Raw genomic sequence first — 15,000 nt, forward strand, 5'->3', positions numbered from 1 at the left:
TATAAGATGGTTTTACTAATTCTGGGAGTTTGTTATCCCAGATAAATATAACTATAAGTTGGTCTATGGTTTTGTATCATTTAGGTAGAAAGATTGGAAAGCACTGGAAGTACTGTATAAACACAAAATGTAGCACGTTGCATTACTCTAGATTTATTTATACTAATATATAATATAATTTGCCACATTACAAGATAACTGTGCAGGTGGGCAGAATCTCTTAACATTTATTTTTTATTATTTTCCCTTCGGCATCACATTCTTCATTGAGCACAAGATTTTAGTGGCTTGTACTATAGAGAAATCTGTGTTAAATTGTACAGTTCAAAACGTTTCTACCAATTGGTAGAAACTAAGATCAATCCAAAAGTTCATCAATATTTTATTTATATCCATTATTCCAAAAATATGATTTAGTTATTATTCCTTATTTAACCTAAAATGACAGTTATCAAGCTAAACCTTATTTTGTCCTAATAATCAAGTAAAATCTTTTATGAAATAGATACAATTAATTGTAATTATGGATGGATCATAATAATCAAATATTCCAAAAATCATTTTAGGGATACAAATCGATTATTATTATTATTATTATTATTATTATTATTGCGACCGCAGCTCGCATTTACTATGAACTCGTACATTTCAGTCAGTCAGTCAGAATCAGAATCCCCATACACAGGAAAGCCTCCATATATGGTGCCCAGGTCTCATGATATCACGTGACATCGGAGATCTCTGATGTCATAGTAAATGCGACCCGCTGTCGCAATTAAGCCCATATATGGAGATCCCTGATGTCATCAATATTGGCCAGCAACTCTACATCTGACTTCAACCCCTTAGATCTCCATATATGGATATATGTCAGAACCGGTTCTGACATTCCATATGCTGATCCTTCCCCTTTCTTTGTCTCCCTTTTGACTGATACCTGTCCATTTAAAATCTAGACGGTCCTGGCCCAAAGTTATTAATGCAGCCGCGCCCGACAGTATAATACGCTAGTGTGGTTACCTGAGATCTGGACCTGCAGGTCTCCAAATTATATGTCATGCTGGTAAAGGTAACTCTTAAAAAATGCCAATTGATGATAATACATGGAAACAAGATTCACCACTAACTTGCACGGGTATTATTAATTGGGTCAGATTCTGGTCCAATATATCAATTACTTTAAGAAACCCCAATCATTAGATGATACATTGCAATTTTGTTTTGTGAACATATTGCATACCTCACAAATTATTTCTGATGAAAGCCAGACAATCCCCAAATTGCCTGCTTTGCGCTCAGGGAGTTTCTGGTCCTTTTTGCATATGGTTATTGGTTTGGGAACGTACAGTATAGAAGGAACTGTATCTCTTCATGTCTCTCGGACTCAGTGCTCATGGAATGCACCGTGCCTGCCATGCCCTCCTTTGAATGATTATTCTGTATTGAAATGTACACTTAAGTAATGGCATCAACGCATGGTGTTGTGTCCTGGCACACTATACACTGTCTTTCTTTTATCATTCATTTTTTAAGAGCCTGCCCAGGGACTACAGATGAAATTTAGCTTTGGCTAACTCTGGCCCATTTACATTGAGGTGAAAACTGACATGTTGATTAATGAGCTTTGTCCCTGTCAAATAAAGAAATAAATTGTCCAGAACCTCCAATCCGACCGATATGTCCATACATAATACGCACAGTATATATGCCCATAACACACAGTATCCAGAAGTAGGTTGTTTTTGCTACTACTCCTACAGATTTTCTCCAAACCTCAACCACAACTCAGTACATATTCTCTCTGGAGTTAGATTCTTCAGATTCCATTCAAATTCCATTCAAACACTATCATCCCATGCAAATGTGCGCCTTGAAAGCAAATGTTGGAGTGTAATTGTACAAATTATTTAACTTTTTTTTGTTGCTACGATTGCCTTTGAAAATGTGCACATTTTAAATGTTGAAAAATGGTCACCAAATGTGATTTTCAAGTTGCCCGTTAGCTAGATTTGATATTAACCTCTGGAGAACAAACACACCAAATGTCATGCTCTCATCATGATTTGCACAAGGTTTTCTATTAGTCACTGCACTGCATGTGGCCTCGTTCACAGATGGGAGGACAGCATGGAAGGGATATGTTTTTTTGTGTCACTGCACTAGCAAGGGACTGGAACTGGTCCTTCATGGTCCTCCTGGTCAAACTCCTCTCTGTCAGGTGAAAAGCAACAGCTTGTGACAGACACCCTCCCCAAGACCAACAGTTCTAGAGGTTGGCAATAACCAACAGCAACAACAAAATAGAGTACAGTAGTAATGAAAGTACATGCAAGTGTACAAGTGTTCTGTATTCTGAAAAATAAAAAGCAGTAATATGCTGACACTATTGAACACAAATAGCCTGATCTTTGGTTACAATGAACACACAGACACACAAAAGAGGATGTAGAATGCACTCCTGCACTTTCAGTGACACAGTTTCCCAGGCTTTGCTCCGGCGTGCGTCTTGCGTCACTACTTCTGGTCTCATGTGGTTTTTCTGTGGTTGCAACTGCTCCAGTTCACAGAGCGAGCAGCGAGCATCTAAAACAGCTTTCATGATCACAGATCCATTCTAGCACACTTACTCGCTGCAACACACTAGAAAAACATCGCTGGTGTGGATTACCAACCGGGGGCAATCAGAAAAAACAACTGATTCCAGGCCCGACATTCCGATCTACTAAAATCTTCCAGATTCCCCTCGGATGGATCCCCGCGCGCCACTCGGAAGCCTTCGGGTTCAGGCTTGGTCTCAGTCCGAATGACCTTAGCAGATGCTCCAGTAGGAATGCTGGAGTCACCGTGGTACTGTCTTTCTGTCCGTCTCTCCTCTGCACTGCAGTGAGCCACAGCCGTGGTACTGTCTTTCTGTCCGTCTCTCCTCTGCACTGCAGTGAGCCACAGCCGTGGCATTACATTCAACCCCATCTGCCCTCCTCCATGCTGGGCCACAAAGCAAAGTCACTAATCTATTCCGGCACTACAATGTGAATTCAGGGCCCTAAAGAGCATTGACGGGTGTGTGTGTTTGCATGTTGTACAACGTGTATTGTTTGTGGTTTGGTATTATGGAAGGGAAGATGGTGATGACAAGAGGCTGTTAGATACAGTACAAAATGTCCCCCATGTCTTTTACAAAGGCAGTTAGGGATGTCCCGATCACGTTTTTTTGCTCCCGATCGGATTTGATTTTGAGATACCGAATCACCGATACCGATCTTTCCCGATCCGATCTTTATATTTTTATATAACACTTATATACACTTTATATAAGCCATATCACAATAGCAAATATCTTAATGTATGTCACTCTAGTGTAGTCTGCTGTGTTGCATTTCAATTATTGAAAGGCAAGCATATGAAAGCATGGAATCATAGCAAAATAATGATGTATTGGTTAATTAGAGTGAATACAGTTCTACAGCTTATAAAGAAGTCAAGTTAAAACTCTCTCATTCAGACAGAGTACTACAGACACCTATTCCATCTTGCATATCGGGGGTTGCACTTCCTTTGTTTTCTTCATAGGTGTCTTTCACGCCTCTGAGTGTGACTAGTCTTTGTTTGATGATCTCTGACTGGGACCAGAAGGAAAACAACTAGCATAAAACACAACAGTTTTAGACAGACAATTAAAAATCCGATCTTTTCTCCCCGGTTCCGATCTTTTGAAAATCATGTGAACGGAGTCGATTTCCGATCCCCCGATCCGATCAGGACAACCCTAAAGGCAGTATATAGAGCTGGAACAGTGATAACATACCTCTGTTCTTTTCCAATGAGATGTGCTTTTTTCAGCGTGGCTCTGAAAGCGGATCACCTTCTATGAGAGGGTCATATTGTGTGTGTGTGTGTGTGTGTGTGTGTGTGTGTCTGGAACTAATCTCGCAAACTGCTGGACCGATCGGAGCCAAACTTTGTATGCAACTATGCATGCTGCCAATAGGCCACCAAAGTACCTCCACTCATTATATTTTTCACGTGTGTTTATTTATTTTGATATTAATGGGAGTCAATGGGGCTCTGATCAGGTTGAAGCCTTGGCCAAATTTGCAGCCATACATACGTCATAGATCAGTGGTTCTCAAAGTCAGGGTTCCTCTGGGAAGCTCCAAATGGGCCCTTGCAGGTCTGTCACGCTGAGAGTTATTGCAACGTTTGAGTACCATGCACTGTCATAGATGCCTGACCTCAGGATGGCCACGTGAAGGCCGACATCCACATTGGAGCAACAGAGTTTCCATGTAGACATTGCAGATATACAGATTCTCTTCTCACCTATATTTACAGTGTTTGCAGCATATTATAAGCTGTCATCGGCTAGTTCATACAACCAGGTGAGCAAGTGATAAATAGATGTGTGAATTTATGAGACAGACCATGGAATCACTCTCAGCGGTGGGGTCTCAGGGTGTCTCATGCACACATGGACGCACGCACGGCCAGCCAAATAGCACCTGCTCTGACATCACACAGCACCGATCCGAGACAAACTGTAAACAGTTCAGTTGATGTAGACTCGGCAATAACCGTGCGGTGCAGAAACACACTTCAGACGAACGCAGAGTAAACACAATAAAAGGTGCACCTCTGTCTTCTGTAAACACGCCGCTCTAACCTGGGCGCCCATTCAGACGGCGCAGTCGTCCCGTGCGAGCTATAACTCCCCGCAACGAGCCCATCCACCAGGCCCATGTGTCTGTCCCCAGCAGTAAAGAGAACGGTGAGACTACCCAGTGACCGCTGGTTTATAATCAGTCAAACACAGGCGTGTCAGCCCTGTGCACCCTGTAACACTGTACTATGCACATTACACAGGCCCGGCGGCGGCCCGGCGAGAAAGCCCGCTTTGGACTGACATTCCCCCTTTGCCTTGTACTGTACTAAATTGACTCAATTCATTCTCGTGACCCGTGGCGAATCAACGTGACCCATTTACTGGGCCGTCCACTGCCTTGCCTGTCAGCGCAGCCCCTCGGGTCCATCAGCACAGATAGGTCCTGCAAGAGATGACAGTGGGGAATTTAAACATTTCAAACCGTGCGAAGCATAATGTTCGTTTTTCCCCCGTAACTTGGGCCATATGGGATTTGGCACATTTATTACAGGGACGGTGGAGCGCTGTACACTGCAGCCGTGCTGTGGTATTTATCATAGCAACCTGTCTGTTGGACTCCACACTGTAAAGTCCTGAGTATTCTTTTAACACTAGAACACTGAGGATGCTACTGTGCAAAGGTCCTCAAACAATGTGAGCATTTATGTCGCGTTTTGATGAAAAGCATCAGCGTATGAATGAGACCTTGAGTGACAATGTTCTGCGGAAGGTGGGCCTACGTGGTGAGGTCAGCTGAGCCTATGTGGTGAGGTCAGCTGAGCCTACGTGGTGAGGTCAGCTGAGCCTACGTGGTGAGGTCAGCTGAGCCTACGTGGTGAGGTCAGCTGAGCCTACGTGGTGAGGTCAGCTGAGCCTACGTGGTGAGGTCAGCTGAGCCTACGTGGTGAGGTCAGCTGAGCCTACGTGGTGAGGTCAGCTGAGCCTACGTGGTGAGGTCAGCTGAGCCTACGTGGTGAGGTCAGCTGAGCCTACGTGGTGAGGTCAGCTGAGCACACCACAGGGAGCTCTCTCGTAGCCCTGGAGGACGTTTACCTGCTGTGGTGAAAGTTCTCCAGGGATACCAGAGTGCTTCAGTAGGACTATATGAGCACCACCCCAGTAAAAGTGCTTGAGGTGTATCAAAGCCCTGTGCTCAGCGCATGAGCACAAATAAAAGAACACAGTCTAGTGTGTACCTCACTAGACATTCTATTATCTTCCCCCCGAATTAGACACATTCCCCGTTGCAAGCTAAGAGGTTTTTTAAAAAGGCTGTAAAACAGAGCCTGTCTTACCTTTTAACCTTGTTTTAACCGTTTCCCCTGCAAAAAACTTAGCCTGTGTTATTAGTCGGGAAACGACGCTGCCAAAATACGTATCCTACGTTTATTCAGTTGTGTTAATTTGTTTGATCCGATCTAGTGGAAAGGCTACTCACAATAGCTTCGGATGGCTATCTGTTGTTAGCTTAGACACTGGACTGCGCCATATTCATTGTGCACACGCACGCTTTCAGTCGCTTTAGTCTCCAAATCCCCCTCCCAGGCGGCATTTCTGGTCAAAACAACGCTTATTGCACGGAGCCTGGCGGTCGTAGTAACGGCGCCGGCCTGTGCTGATTATGCTCCAGGCAGAGAACAACAACCGGTCGAGAGTCAACACACACCATTAAGCTGACACAACAACCGGTCGCGTTGTTTTGGATCTTCAAAATAAGGGCGATTTCCTGGCATGTTATTAATTAATCCCGGTGGAAATTGTGTTAACCATACTTTATAACAATTTAACAATTACAATTTAGGCATTTGGCAGACGCTCTTAATCCAGAGCGATTTACAATAAGCAAGAACAAAAAAAGCATGGCAATACATCACATACATAAAAGTAGTTATCATGAAACATGAAACTATACATATAAACTATACATACTATACTATATGTACTATAAAGTGCTATGACTACATAAAATGCAATTCTAGTGCTGTCTACGTAACATGCTATAAGTCTGTGTAAATGCTATCTAAGCCTACATTATCTTTTTATTTTATTTGATATATATTTATTTTTATCCCACGATTTTGTAACCCATTTTTCAACCCTGTGTCAATCATCTAATGTGATCCTGGGCTCTACACACCCTCCACCAACCTAGACCCCATATATGGGGGACAAGGGGAAAGCAACGGACTTGAACTCATGCTTCCTTCATGCCTGAGTGTCCAAGTTGCTCCTTTACACCTGACAGGGGGGAGTTTCCCTGGTTGGACGTAGCGTGTGGAAGGAACACGTTATTCCAACCAGTTCCTTTCCTCTCCATCAGGCGCCCCGGCTGGCCAAGTCTACATTATCTTATACCGTTTACTCATAGCCTGATTTATACTTGGTTGTACGACTACACTGATCACCGATGATGACTTTGATTTGAATGACTTTGAACTGCAAAAATATTTTACAGAGGCATCATTTCAGACAGATGAAATGTAGAGCTGTACAAATCTAGAATCTCAAATATGTGTCACGTCACATGTCAATGGACTGGGGCTGAGGTTGTGAGCCACTCTGCTACACCAGCGCTGATCTAAAATCAGATTAGAGAAAATATGAATAAAATAACAGAATTTGAGGTTATGTGAGAAATTGCTATCCCCTGGGACCACCAAACAATACCCCTGGCCTGTCGAGAGCTGTGAGACAAACCTTCAGAAGCATCTTCGATCTGTGTCCTTTTGCTTTAGGCACAACACAGATTAGATCAACGGTCAGGTTACATTCTGGTCAAAGTGACCTTAAACGACTGTCTAAGGCGGAGTTTAAACCACAGCGGCATATACGGTACATCACTGTCAGCGAGAGTGGCCGCGGAGCGAGATGAGAGGGAAGGAGTGCAAAAGGCAAACAGACTCACAGAGAATGGAGTGGAGCGATGTACAGTTTACAGTATAAGAACAAAGAAAGAGTCGTGGAGAGGATGGCCACGGAGAGGAAGAGACGAACAGACGGTTATTTATGATGGAAAATCCCTTTTCATCTCCCAGGTTGGATTCCCTGATGCACTCCATTGTCACTGGGAGGGAGCGTCATATGGATGCGCAACAGTGGTTCTCATGTCATAGCCAGGGGCAGCTATATCGCAGTGTGTGTGTGTGTGTGTGTGTGTGTGTGTGTGTGTGTGTGCGTGCGTGTGTGTGTGCGTGCGTGCCTGAAATGGCCTTTCGGCTCAGATGAACGGGCATCAAGTAAAGACATTTCTGTAAGAAAAAGTATGCAAGAAAAACTAGCATGTGTCCTGGCCTTGGTGTATAAAAGTACTGTAGGCCTATACACGTGTACAAATCCACATATTGAAATGGAACTTTTCGGGGGGAGGGGGTTCTGCAGTGTGCGCATAATATGCATGTTGCAATGTCTCTGGGTGTTGTGTGATACTGATTGAGAGAGATTGTGTTTGTATGTGCCTGCGTGTGTGTGTGTGTGTGTGTGTGTGTGTGTGTGTGTGTGTGTGTGTGTGTGTGTGTGTGTACAATACTGTATGAGTGTATGTGTGTGTGTGTGTGTGTCCATGCGCGCGCATGTGTGATTAAGGAGGGGGAGGTTATGCAGGTGGCTTACTACGGTGTTCTGCCAAGAAAGCAGAATACCCCGGGGTGGGGTGGAATAAATGAGAGTGGGAGAGGTGAAGGAGGGGAGGAGAGAACAGAGGAGAGGAGAGGAGAGAAGAGGGGAGGAGAACAGAGGAGAGGAGAGGAGAGAAGAGGGGAGGAGAACAGAGGAGAGGAGAGGAGAGAAGAGGGGAGGAGAACAGAGGAGAGGAGAGGAGAGAAGAGGGGAGGAGAACAGAGGAGAGGAGAGGAGAGAAGAGGGGAGGAGAACAGAGTATATAGGAGAGGGGAGGAGAACAGAGTATATAGGAGAGGGGAGGAGAGGTTCAGGTGAGGAGAGGAGAACAGAGTATATAGGAGAGGGGAGGAGAGGTTCAGGGGAGGAGGAGTGTATAGGAAGAGGAGGAGAAGGGAGTGGAGGGGACTTGATTTAGATCATGGTTATCCTAAATCGATTCAAAATTGTTTTCTCTTTAGTCTCAGCACCCTGTGTCTCTCCCCGAGCCCCGGGCGGGGCTTCCAGAGAAGGGCCAGGCCGAATGACTTCATGGCCATATGGTATCTAACCTCGCTGTCACACTCATTTACAACAATACAGCACATTACCCATTTCCCAAGCGCTCCTCCTTGCAACGCAGCACTCTGTATTCCTGATAAGGCCATGCCCACACACACAATCGAATGAGTCGACATGGAACCCGAGCAGCCGTTAACCACAGCCAGCCAGCCAGCCAGCCTCCCTGACTGGAGTGATTACTGTACATCCTCTGCATGGCGGGATTTCTCATCAATCAAGTTCACCGTGGCTTTCGCAATCTGTTGTCTCTAAAAACCGCAGTGGTAGGGGACTGCTTGATCTCCCAAGCTATATTTGCTGATAGTCTGAAATTTTGTTCGTTAGCTCATGTAACGGCACATCCAGGCTTTATTTGACAAATCGGAAGTCAATCCATTTAGCTAAAATTCTCCCATCTAGAACGGCACTCTCTGCTGATTCCAACGCTTGGAATCAGCCATCTAATTGTAACAGCTAACATGTAACCTTGTGAAACATGCAACTGTTTGCTTTGCTGTTTACAAAGACAAATCCGGCACAAACTTTACCTGACCACGGCCCACGCTTCAAACCCAAATTCCAACCACAGCGCTGGACGTAACCATAACCCCAAAAACCAAGAGTTCTCAATGTGATTGAGCGTTATTACCATGGCAGTTAATACAGAGCATACCTCTGTAATTACCATGTGCTTTAAGGAGAATGTTAGCCTCTATAGAAGTCAATAGAATTAGGGGGTCAGGCTCTGCGAAATCTGCAATACTGCAGATGAAGAATGGAGAGGGGGAAAAGCGCCTGTGCTTCACTGTGCCACGCTATAGTGTCTATTTTTGTAATCGTTTTTGTTTTATTCTCTGTATATATTTCTACATGTATGTCACGTTTTCTTTCTTTTTTTTTGTTAATTTTATTTTAATTTCTTTCCTTACTCTGTGTCATTCAAATGCATTTTAATTCTTATGTTTTGCCTCCCCTAGGACAGGGGTTCTCAACGTTTCTAGCCCCCGGAGATGCTTTGGCAGTGTCTCGGGACCCCCGCCCCGCCCCATCCCGATTCCCGACCCCCAATATAAATTGACTGCTACAATAACCTTAAAAATACACCATAAATAAATACTGAAACCAGATATAATCATTATGGAAGGTGTATATGTGTACTATATGTAAACTCTTCATTTCCATTTTCCAGCCATTCAGTTGTAAAAAAAATATATGTGGGGACCCCCCAAAATAATTTGGCGACCCCCAGAAGGGTCACCACCCACGGGTTGAGAACCCCTGCCCTAGGACCCATGGGAGGGTGGGAGGGAGAACGGGAGGGTATAGGCTGGGCAAGCGTGACCACTCTTGGTCATTCTGCCCAACCTAAGGGGGAGGGTTGCACACAAAAGAAAAAAGGGGGGAATGTCACCAATAACAATAACGATGTAAACCTAACTTTGTTATAAAGAAATATATCCAAGAAAATGTAGGGAGAAGACGCGCCTGCGCTACACTGTGCCACGCTATAGAAAGCGAGTGTCTGTGTCAGCCCCACAATATGGAACTCATTACGGAAGTGACAGAGTCGGGGACAGAGACACAAACAAACACATAAATCCCTCGATGACTGACAAACAGATGATTGCTGAGACAGACAGGCACCCTCTGCCACAGATATCTCCCTACATCTGCTCTGTCGCTCTCTTTATCTTCTCTCTATCGCTCCATCTCCGCAACCTCACTCTCCACACTACCCAGGCACATCCCTCTCTCTCTCTCTCTCTCTCACTCTCTCTCTCGTGCTCTCTCTTTCACCCATAAACATCTATCAATCACTTCTTTTTGGGGTTCTCTCTCTTCTCTCCAGTGCCCAGGATCCATTGTGGACTGTGTCCCACCCTCTCGTTCTCTTCCCAGCCTGTCTTCCCCTCCTTGTTTTTCAGAGGCCCACGGAGAAGCAGAGAAACTATTTGCCCGGTCGCTCCCTCTCTCTCTCTCTCTCTCTGGCTGTGTCTTGGCTGCTCTATAAAGGTTAGTGAGAGCATGGTGTGGGTGTTGGTGTCTCGGGGTGAATTATGGGTACTACAGCCAGGGGACCCCAGAAAGAACGGAATGAGTGCACTGTTGGGAGAGGGATGAAAGGGAACGAGGAAGGAGGAGGGATGGAGGGAGGGAGCAAGGGAGGGAGGGCAATTTAAGGGTTCAGAATGCCAAGTGCTGATGTGTTTGTTTTCCATCACTGCTGTTCCGGGCAATGACAGCGAGAGAAAACAAACGGCACAACTGATATATTACACACAGACGCTCCGCTCCGTTCTCAAAGCAATAATTCTACGATGAATATGCTTCCCGCGTCGCGAACCTACTGTTATCTCTTATATGTGTGTGAATTGCAATCTTTGTTCAGTGAGTTTTGTGAACTGGTCAGGTTGATTTAAACTAGTCGTTAATCGTTAATTTTACTGGTACAGCAAGCGATAAAGTATATAGCCTAACTGAGAGCGTGGCTTCACCGAGGCCCCAGTGTCAAATTAACTGGCCGCGCGTCAGACATGAACAGAGTCCACTATCACGACACAATTACCAATTTAACATGGCGATTAATTGTCACACAAATAATTGTGATTAAGGATTTTATTGTGTTTTTGCCATTGAGCATTGGAACATGTGAATACAAATTAAATTTCCGTTTGGTTTTTAGCCTTCGTAAAAAAAAATTTGCACAGGGCAGATATATGACAAATAACTCAAATATACAAATAATGCACACTTGTGTGAAGTGAGGGGTGCTCTTATCATCATAAATCGTCAGACATCACATTCTGTGCTCAGCCAATCAGCAGAGCACATTCCGTGTATACAGACACACATACACACAAAGCTGTGCATAGTGCATACATGCACTTAGTGCCCCTCGATAAATTACTGACATATTTAATCATTTTATACATTCCTTTCGACTTGAAAGAAATTGAAAATAGCGGAACTTATGTGATAATTGTGACAGGCCTATAAAGTGTCGGCGGGTTCCATTAGCCTCTGGCGACTGATGCGAATGCATGGCTTCCATTCAAAAAGAGCTCCTGTTTTACTGTATCGCTTCAAAAGGTGTCTGTCAACCCTTTACACTGTGCAGCAGGTCCTTCATGCTACGTGCGAATAGAATACCTGTCTTTATAAGGCAGTGCGCATCGTGCTCCCGTTGCGTTGCACATGCAGGCCGCGTCAGGCACGCCATATTGTTCTGGCACCTCGCTGTAAGGTAATGTATGTATTACGGGACAGGCCCGAGGGCGGAGAGGAGAGGATGTGGAGGAGAGAGTGTACGGTAGAGAGACACGCAGGGAGTCTATACTGTACTGTACGGCGACTTGGCTCCATCACCCCCTCAGCCTACACCCGACAAGCAGACGGATAGAGAGACATGAACTCCACAGCTGGATGGAGGGAAACTTTGCAGGGATAGTCGGAGGGGAAAGAAGGATCTTGGGGGGTGGGGGGGGGGGGGGGGTCAGAGAATAGGAAGAGGGGAAGAGATGCAGAAGGAGGAGGCTGGAGGACAAGAAAGAGCAGGACAAGAAGGGGACGGTAGGAGATGGAGTGAGTCTGACGAGGGGGAAAGGGAAGACCCCCGGCGTCCAGGCCCTCCTCAGACACACACACACACACACACACAATCGCACACGTGCACGCACATGTCGCACACACGCACACACTCCAACCCGTGTCTGACCCACTGAATTTCTTATGAATGGAAGGAAATTGAACCCCCCCCACACCCCCCAAAAAAGGCCCTATTTAAAAAGCATGAGTAATAACAATAATAGAATCAAGCTAATGCTATAGTCTTCTGAGCTCGAGACAACAGAGAGAGGGAGAGTGGTGGTGGTGGTGGGGGGGGGGGGGGGGGGGGGGGGAGGGCACAGGGGGCAATGTGAGTGGGAGTGAAAAGAGGACAAGAGAAAGAAAGGGAGAGGGACAACAAGAGAGGTTTATTTTATTAGCCCTTAATAAATATCTGACAGATTTCCTGAGGAAATATCGCAGATCACATGTAAAATAGTTTAAGACTGATGTCAACTGAAGCAACATATGAAATCTATTAGCGAGGAGCCACAGCAGACACGGGGTGAGAGAGGGAGCGAGAGAGAGCAACGCAGACAGAGGGAGGGAGAGAGAGAGAGAGAGAGAGAGAGCCATGCTGAAAGTCGTGCAGGGAAAGAAAAAAAAATCTCGCAGCCTTTCCAAATTCTTCGAGAGGTAAAAAAGTCAGCCAACACACAAAATCAGAAAAAGGAGAAGGAAAAAAAGTTCAGAAACACACACACATACAAATACACATACGCATACGCACACACGCACACACACAGATATATGCACACACAAGCACTGAACTCCACATCCTGCTGGGGTCAGGGCCAAGAGTGAAGCGAGTGCCCAGACACTGCTGCCAGCCCCAGGGAGGGATGGAGAATGGAGAGAGAGAGAGGGAGGGGGGGGTGAGAGAGAGAGAGAGAGAGAGGGGGGCGGGGGGTGAGAGAGAGAGATGGGGGGGAGGAGTGTGTGAGGGAGAGAGAGAGAGACAAAGGAAGAAGCACAGAGTAAAGACAAAGAAAGAAAGAAAGTCACATGAGTTTAATGAATCTATAGTAGGCCTATAATGTTACATGTTAACTCATCTATAGCCTATAATGTTACATGTTAACTCATCTATAGCCTATAATGTTACATGTTAACTCATCTATAGCCTATAGTGTTACATGTTAACTCATCTATAGCCTAGTGTTACATATTAACTCATCTATAGCCTAGTGTTACATATTAACTCATCTATAGCCTAGTGTTACATATTAACTCATCTATAGCCTAGTGTTACATATTAACTCATCTATAGCCTATAGTGTTACATGTTAACTCATCTATAGCCTAGTGTTACATATTAACTCATCTATAGCCTAGTGTTACATGTTAACTCATCTATAGCCTAGTGTTACATATTAACTCAGTGTTACATGTTAACTCATCTATAGGCTAGTGTTACATGTTAACTCATCTATAGCCTAGTGTTACATATTAACTCATAGTGTTACATGTTAACTCATCTATATGCTAGTGTTACATGTTAACTCATCTATAGCCTATAGTGTTACATGTTAACTCATGTATAGCCTAGTGTTACATGTTAACTCATCTATAGCCTAGTGTTACATGTTAACTCATAGTGTTACATGTTAACTCATCTATAGGCTAGTGTTACATGTTAACTCATCTATAATGTTACATGTTAACTCATATATAATGTTACATGTTAACTCATCTATAATGTTACATGTTAACTCTTATATAGCCTAGTGTTACATGTTAACTCACCTATAATGTTACTCATTACATGTTAACTCATCTATAGCCTAGTGTTACATATTAACTCATAGTGTTACATGTTAACTCATCTATAGGCTAGTGTTACATGTTAACTCATCTATAGCCTATAGTGTTACATGTTAACTCATGTATAGCCTAGTGTTACATGTTAACTCATCTATAGCCTAGTGTTACATGTTAACTCATAGTGTTACATGTTAACTCATCTATAGGCTAGTGTTACATGTTAACTCATCTATAATGTTACATGTTAACTCATATATAATGTTACATGTTAACTCATCTATAATGTTACATGTTAACTCTTATATAGCCTAGTGTTACATGTTAACTCACCTATAATGTTACATGTTAACTTATCTATAGCCTAGTGTTACATGTTAACTCATCTATAGTATAATGTTACATGTTAACTCATCTATAGTATAATGTTACATGTTAACTCATCTATAGTATAATGTTACATGTTAACTCATCTATAGTATAATGTTACATGTTAACTCATCTATAGTATAATGTTACATGTTAACTCGTCTATAGCCTAGTGTTACATGTTAACTCATCTATAATGTTACAAGTTAACATTTCTATAGTATAATGTTGCATGTTAACTCATCTATAGTATAATGTTACATGTTAAATCACCTATAGTATAATGTTACATGTTAACTCATCTATAGTATAATGTTACATGTTAATTCATCTTACATGAGTTGAGAGCTGGTAAGCATCATGGCAACACTGACCTTGCCATGACCCTTACTGTCAATTTATCATAAGTCAATTACAGCTCACAGTTTCCAATTTCTCATTCATGCCCTATCTTAAAAGTCAGGACAATT

This window comes from Protomyctophum parallelum (assembly GCF_964188405.1).
Source record: "Protomyctophum parallelum genome assembly, chromosome: 9".
Lineage (NCBI taxonomy): Eukaryota > Metazoa > Chordata > Actinopteri > Myctophiformes > Myctophidae > Protomyctophum > Protomyctophum parallelum.